The sequence below is a fragment of the Hyaena hyaena genome, unplaced genomic scaffold (assembly GCF_003009895.1).
Source record: "Hyaena hyaena isolate Hyena2069 unplaced genomic scaffold, ASM300989v1 scaffold_230, whole genome shotgun sequence".
NCBI lineage: Eukaryota > Metazoa > Chordata > Mammalia > Carnivora > Hyaenidae > Hyaena > Hyaena hyaena.
The window spans coordinates 1080485-1087497 of NW_024080863.1; the positions used below are offsets into that span (position 1 = coordinate 1080485).

Sequence of the window (7013 nt, forward strand, 5' to 3'; positions counted from 1 at the left end):
CAGACCCCTCTGCCCTCTCACCCAGGCCCCTCCACCCTAGCCCCGCCTCCTAGGAAGCCAGAGCTGGCTGAGGCCCCCATGCAGCCTATACTGCAACTTTGAAGCAGCACTTTGCTCAGCAGAGAAACTTGAGTGCTTGTTGGCTTATGTGCTTTAAGAGCTGCAAATACTACCACCACTAATGCCACGGAGGAAATGCACGATCCACCCCAAGTCTCCTGGGGTGTTGATTTCTCAGGGTAATACACCAGAGGCCACCACTAGGTAGGCCTCCAGCAAAAAGAAGCTACACGGTGTTACTGCTGCCCTGTTTTACAGGCAGAAAAGTTAGAAGTCGGGGGCAAAAGTGCACCCCCTAGCCAGTGCATCCAAGGCCCAAGATCCTTCACTTTAAGCAGGCTGCAGACCTTCTGAGAGAGGACAGGCTCGTTCCTGGAGCCCTGCAGAGCTGCAAGTGAGAAGCTCTGAGGAGGCTGATCACCCCAAAATAGACTTGTTTCTTTTCACAACTTTTTCATGAGGCATTGGCATCTCTTGCAAGCATGGAAAAAAAATAGCCTGAACTGTTAACAAATAAAGATTATAAAAAGCCCCAACTGTTCCCCATGGGTTTCCATGTGGCTGCGTTCTAGAGGGGGCAGGGAGGAGGCTGAGAGGGAGGCGAGGGGAGATGTGCGCCCAGGAGCCCCCTATCTCCTTTCCTCTGACCCACTTTTCTCCCTGGGTTGCCCGTTCTGCTAGAGCCCATAGGGCTAACAACCCATGTGAGAGATGGGAAAGATTTTTGTTGACCCGCAGAGGTAGTCCACTGTGCGTGTGTATTATTGTTTACTGCTTCCAGATAAAAGAATGCATGGCATGGAACAGGGAATCTTAAAAACTGAGAAGAGGACAGGGTTTGTTTAGTAAACACTTAGAGTCCTCAGTGTTCTTGTCAAGGTCAGCTTAGTCTGAACTTGGACCCCACCTCGGGCCCTGCTGCATGTCAGTGACTGGACCTGAGTTTGGGGCTGTAGCTGCTTTTGACCCAGGTTAAAGGATTGTGTGGGGCTTTCCTGGAAGGGACCTGGCCCTCCCCTGCACTCTGGGTTCCCCTTGCAGAGGGCTCCAGGCCAGACCTTGCAGAGCACCCGAGCACCCTCTACCCCAGTCCCGGAGCCTCCTCTGTTCTTGAGCCTCCTACAACACAAGAAAGGAAATGGTGTAAAAGGCACTGGAGTGGAGTCTGGAACCGGGTCCCCATCCCCTCGGGGTTCTCAGGAAAATCAGGTAGTTCGACCTGGATGATTATCTAAGGAGCCTCTGGCCCTGGCTTTCTATAACCGGAGGAAGAGAATTCTCCGAGCTCCCAAAGCCGCATGTCCTCCACAGAGTCTGGGATCGGCCAAAGACCAACCCTATCCACCGTTAAGGCATCCTTTCTCTTCTCCTTTCCTCCTTGCCTATCATTCTCCCTTTCCTTTGCCTCCCCCATTCTTCCCTCTCCCTTCCCCCTCCCCCCACCTCCTGGGCAGAGATTTCTATAAAAATATCCACACGTGGCTCTGGCTAGGCCAAAGAGAAGAGGACAGCCAGCTGGCGAACATGTGGCACACCAGGGACCCTCATGGGCATAATTCAGCTTTGGTTGGTTCCCCAGAGTAGACACCTGGGGAACCTGGGCAGAGTTTCCCGAGGTGGTGGCAGTGGTGAGGGCCCAACAGGGCAACTGCATTGTCTCTGGACTTCTCTGGACCCAAAAGTCCTCTTGGGCTGCAACCAGCCAGAGTTAGTAGCCAGTTACCCTGGGAAATTGCAGCCCTTCCCAGGGTCATGATTGAAGAAGGCGGTGGCCACATACAGAGTCCAGTGTCACTGGTCTTGACCAAAGCATTGCTCCACAGGGCGTGGCCATTTCTAGCTTATTAGACCCCCCAGGGCAAGGCATGAAGTGAGGTGGGGTGGGGGGCTGACACAGAGACGGAGGGTGAAGGAGCTGGTGCTCAGAGTTGGAAGCTTCCCACAGAAGCTTCAGTTCTTCACATAGCCTGTGGCACTGGTTCCTCGGCAGATGGGAGGGCGCGGCGGGTTGTGTTATGTAGCCCCCTGGAAATAGTCCAGGGCACCTTAAAAGCCCCTGAATGCATGCCTCTACTTAGGCTGGTAGTTTGGACAGTTCACCCCTGCTTACGCTGCCTTTCTCCCAACCCAGCTTCTTCGTTCTCCTAGAGGACATGTGCTAAGAACTGTCTGGGAGCTTGAGCTGTGGGGGAAATCCTGGGGCTGGAGGCAACCCCCAAAGGAGACTCTTGCGCTGCCATCTCCACACCCCGACAGGAAAGTCTTTAAGTCAGCCGAGTGGCATCAGCAGACCTTGGCTCACAGCCACTCCAACCACCATCTTGTACACTCAGAACTGAGGACTGTGGCCCCAGGGTCCTAGGAAGGATCAGAGTGCCGATGACACTTAGCCTCCGCAGGGCCCAGGCAGTAGCCACGCTGCAGACAGAGGGGGCATGGGCCATTAAGAGCCTTGCCAGGCCGAAGGCACATAACTGGCTCGTGCAACCCAAATTACATTGCCTACTTACCCTGAGACTCTGGGGCAAAAACGAGGCTTGTTTGCTCATTCATTCACTTATCTTCTGTTCTGTTGACCACATGCATGTTAAACTCCTACTAGTGCCAGGCACCGCCCTAGCGATTGCGAGAACTATAAAATGATAAGGATGCCATCCTGGCCATCAAGATGCTTGAGCTTTGGGGTGCCTGGGTGGCTCAGTCGTTTAAACGTCTGACTTTGGCTCAGGTCCTCACAGCTCGTGGGTTCAAGCCCCCAGTCGGGCTCTATGCTGACAGCTCAGAGCCTGGAGCCTCTTTCCAATTCTAACATACTACTTTATTTACACTTCAAAACAATCCTCTGAGAAGATACTATTAATGTTGACTTATTTTTGTGGGGGGGGGGGCAGGGAGAGAGGGAGACACAGAATCTGAAGCAGGCTCCAGGCTCTGAGCTGTCAGCACAGAGCCTGATGCAGGGCTTGAACTCAAAAACTGCGAGATCGTGACCTGAGAGAATGTCGGACACTCAAAAGACTGAGCCACCCAGGTGTCCCACTTAGGAAGTGCTATTATCCCTGCTTGGTAGATGAAGGAAACTGGAGCTTCCAGAAGTGAAGTGACAGGCCACAATCGCAAAGCAGGCAGGCCCAGAGCCTCTCAGAGGAGATGCCAGTCCCTGAGCCCCCACCAACCCCGTGCCCTGATTTTAGAGCATTAATATGTTGTTCTTAGTTCCCAGCAAAATAACTCTTTATCTTACGGTTGGGAAAACTGAGCCAGAGGAGAAAACAGCCCCGTGCAAAGTCACAGCCGTGTGCAGCCATGTCAGACCCCAGTGCTGTGGCCCTTTCCCCAGACCTTGTCTCTGTGGGCTTCTGTTTACTCGCATATGAAACCAGGTGGTTCTGGTGGATGATCCCCACTGGTTTTGAGATTCTGACTGTGTGATGTTATTATGTGACATGTTTTCTGCCATTGGAGGATCGTTGTAGGGAGACAGAAGGCAGAGAGGAAGGAATGGACCAGTGAGACTTACCTCAGAGCCCTCCCAGCCCACATTCACCCCGCAAACCCTGCCCCAGAGGGCGTCAAGATGGTGGAGATGTTTCATGCCTTAAGGCATGGGCTTTTAACTCAGTTGATGGAATATATATATATTTCACATGTGTCAGAGAAAGTGACCTGCCTTCACAGCTGGAGATAAAGACAAATGCTCTAGAAGTGAAGGCACAAGGAGGAGACATAAAATTAGAGCCCAGGGCAAAGGTCACCTGTAAACAGGGGCAGCTGGTATCTCAGATGGTCACTCACACAGCCCCACCCCCACCCCCACCCACCCACTGCGGCCGGGCTGACTACTTGTCCAGGGCTGTGCTCGTCACCTTCACTAGGGCCCATGGCCGCCCACCTCTCAGCATCGGCCCCTTGTCAATTTCCTAGTGGGACATCCTCAGGCCCCTATAAGCCTCCGTCTCAGGCCTCACCCAGCTACTCCTTTGCAAGGAGGTGACAGCAGGCTGGCTGGGGGATCTCTGCTGCCCTGGAAGGCATTCCTTGCCCAAGCCTGAGTACTTGGCCAGGTGTGATAAGAAAGATGAGCCAAACTGGGCTGGCGAGGGCAAAGGGGGACGTGGAGAATTAGAGTTAGGGGTTCTGCTCCATTTCTTTTTGGAGAAATGGATCCCACTGCCTGAAGTCTCAGACAGCTCCTGGGGTGGGGAGGGAAGATCAAGGGGCTGCACAGGGCCCCCCGGGGTGAGCGGTGGGGCAGGAAGACAGGCAGGGTGGAGGCATCCCTGGTATTGGGAGGGGCCCCTCGGGCTGGAGAGGGGTAGAGGCAGAGCGGGCGTGAGGGCTGAGGCGGCCCCAGAAGTACAGGCTTTACTGTGGATGTAAAGGGGTCTTGGAGGAGGAGAGACCCCCTGCTCCCCTTCTCTCCTGGCTAGGTTCCACGGAGAGAGTGAAGTCCACATGTGTCGTGGCTTATGGCACCTGTAGACACTGCCCCTTGATGCTCCTGTTGCAGCACGTGGATCTGCGCCCTCCCGTCCTCCCCTACAAAGTTTCTGCCTTGGAACTGGCTGCCTTGGGCTGCTGGTCCACAGCCAAGAGGCTGCTACACCCTGATAGTTAAGACACCTGATTCCTTAACCCACCTCCCGGCTGCCTTCACACCCCCCTCCTCCTGAGGAGATCCCATTCTGAGAACTGCTGTTGTACTGAGTTCTGGAAGGGACCAGGTGAGGACAGGTGGAGTAGCCAGAGCTGGAGCTCCTCTTTTTTCCCCCTGGGCACAGAAAAAGGACAGGATGGAGGTGGGGGGTGTCTCGGGATGGTGGGGCATGAGTCAGAGACTTACCTGCTGCCTTTCCTCTGGGGCCCAACTGGCCTATCACTATTCCCTGTCCGGAAGCAGTGTCTTGGGCCAGGGCAGGGGGAGGGAATTCATGAGGAAACAATACACGGATTTTAAGGGCTGGGATCCAAAGCCCAGCCTATGGGGAGCCAGGTAAGGGTCATGGTTACTGTTTCCAGGGGTGGGACTAGCAGGCCGGCCTCCTGGTCACTCCCCTCCTCATCCAGGTCTGTGTGGAGTCTGGAGATAAGCCACCTGGGCAGGAGGCTCCACTCCCGTCTTTGGACAGGTGAACATTCTTGGTATCTGGGCCCAGCCCCTGACCCCCAGGGCCCTGATTTGGTCTGCCCTCAGGCTCTCATTCTGACTTCGGTCCTGGCCTCTCCTCCTCCCTGGTGACTCACTTGGCTTTGGAATTTCACTCACTGTTTTTTTCTGACGCACATCCTGGGAGCCTGGCCTAAAGCCAGGGAACAATGCTGTTGCTTCAACCCCGCCAGTGATTAATTTTGGGAACCTGAGCTGGAGGCTCTGTAGAGGGAAGCGAGGCTAGAGAAGCAAGATGGAAGATGGGGAGTGTTGCTGGACAGTGAGCCTTTCTTCCTGCTTCTGCTCATCTGCGCTCAGGTAGAAGACAAACAACGGAAAAGCTATTAGCTTGTAGTGGTCAGACATACCCCGCTGACCAGCCACGCGCTGGTCAGCCAAAAGAAGATTGAGCAACTGGGTTCAAAACCTAGACTGTCCACTGTACTTCTTGGAATCAATTTCTGGACCTCAATTTACCCTTTTGTGAGTCTTAAAGGTTTGATAGCCCCTAATTTTGAACGCTAAGAACAATGGCCTTATACTCAGTTAATGGCGCTTACATATCCCTCACAATGGCTGGGACTCTGTTATCTCCCTATTTTGACTATGATGTGAGGGTTGGGTGTTGTCTGGGATTGTGGAGAGGGTTGGGATTCACTTCCAGGTCTACCATCACCTCCTACTTGTCCCCATCAGATGCCTCAGCAGGAAAAGGAGAGGATCCCCATGTACCATGTACCCTGGGTCTCTGGTGCATCCTCACTCCTCCAGAAGCTGATTGTTTTTCCCACCCCTCCCCCAGACTGTTCTCAGTCTCTTATCTTCTGCAACTGCCCAGGGTGCAAGGAGTCATGGTCCCACCCTGCCCCTTTCAGCTCCTCTGCTGAGAAGCAAAGGGCTCTGTGCCAGTCTGATCAGTTGATCCCAGGGAGCGCATGCATGGGGTAGGGCTGAGGGACACCCTCAATGTCTTCAGGAAACAAAGCCCTCACCCCTTTGTCTAGCCCCAAAGAGTGACTGCAGTGAAAGGAACCAAGGGCCAGGTCAGGGGGGTTGGCCTGTCAGTGAAGATGTTGCCCAGGGTTTACCCTTGGTTTACCCTTCTCGCTGCTAGGGTAAATCTTGTCTGTAGGATGTTCTGGAAAAGCATGATTTTGGCACTACTTACCTTCTTCTTAGCCACACTGGGGGGACCATTATCATTTGGGAAGATGTGAAGAAGTACAGGTTGGGGTTAAGGAAATGACTCTGTACCTTGATACCCATACCAATGCTTATAATGAGAATTTTTTTTTAATTAAAAGCACTATTAATAAGACAATATATCATGACCAGGTAAGTTTAAGAGTTTGAAATCCCAAGTCAGACTGAGTTCAAACCAAAGGAGTTTCACATACAGGTTTTGGATAGCTCATGTATTTTGTTCTATAGTCATTAACACTTTTAAATTATATAACATATGGTTCATTAGAAATTACACATATCCGGGGCGCCTGGGTGGCTTAGTCGGTTAAGCGTCCGACTTTCGCTCAGGTCATGATCTCGCGGTTCGTGGGTTCGAGCCCCGCGTCAGGCTCTGTGCTGACTGCCAGCTCAGAGCCTGGAGCCTGTTTCAGTCTGTGACTCCATCTCTCTCTGACCCTCCCCTGCTCACACTGTCTCTCTCTCTCTCTCTCCTAGAAATAAATAAAACATAAAAAAAAAAAAGAAATTACACATATCCAAGTTATAAAATATAACAAAGACCCAAACAACTGTGAATCCCTTACTTGACTTAAAAAGTGTAATCCAACCAGGACACTGA

General features: G+C 52.8%; 1 protein-coding gene across 1 annotated transcript in view; it reads right to left on the minus strand.

Annotated features, from left to right (window-relative positions):
* Positions 1-4968, minus strand: part of RHOBTB2 (Rho related BTB domain containing 2) — a 28497-nt gene extending 23529 nt beyond the window's left edge. Inside the window, exon 1 of the mRNA XM_039243795.1 lies at positions 4904-4968. The gene's annotated coding sequence lies outside the window, so the exon portion shown is untranslated. The remainder of the gene's footprint in view (positions 1-4903) is intronic.
* Positions 4969-7013: the final 2045 nt, after the last annotated feature.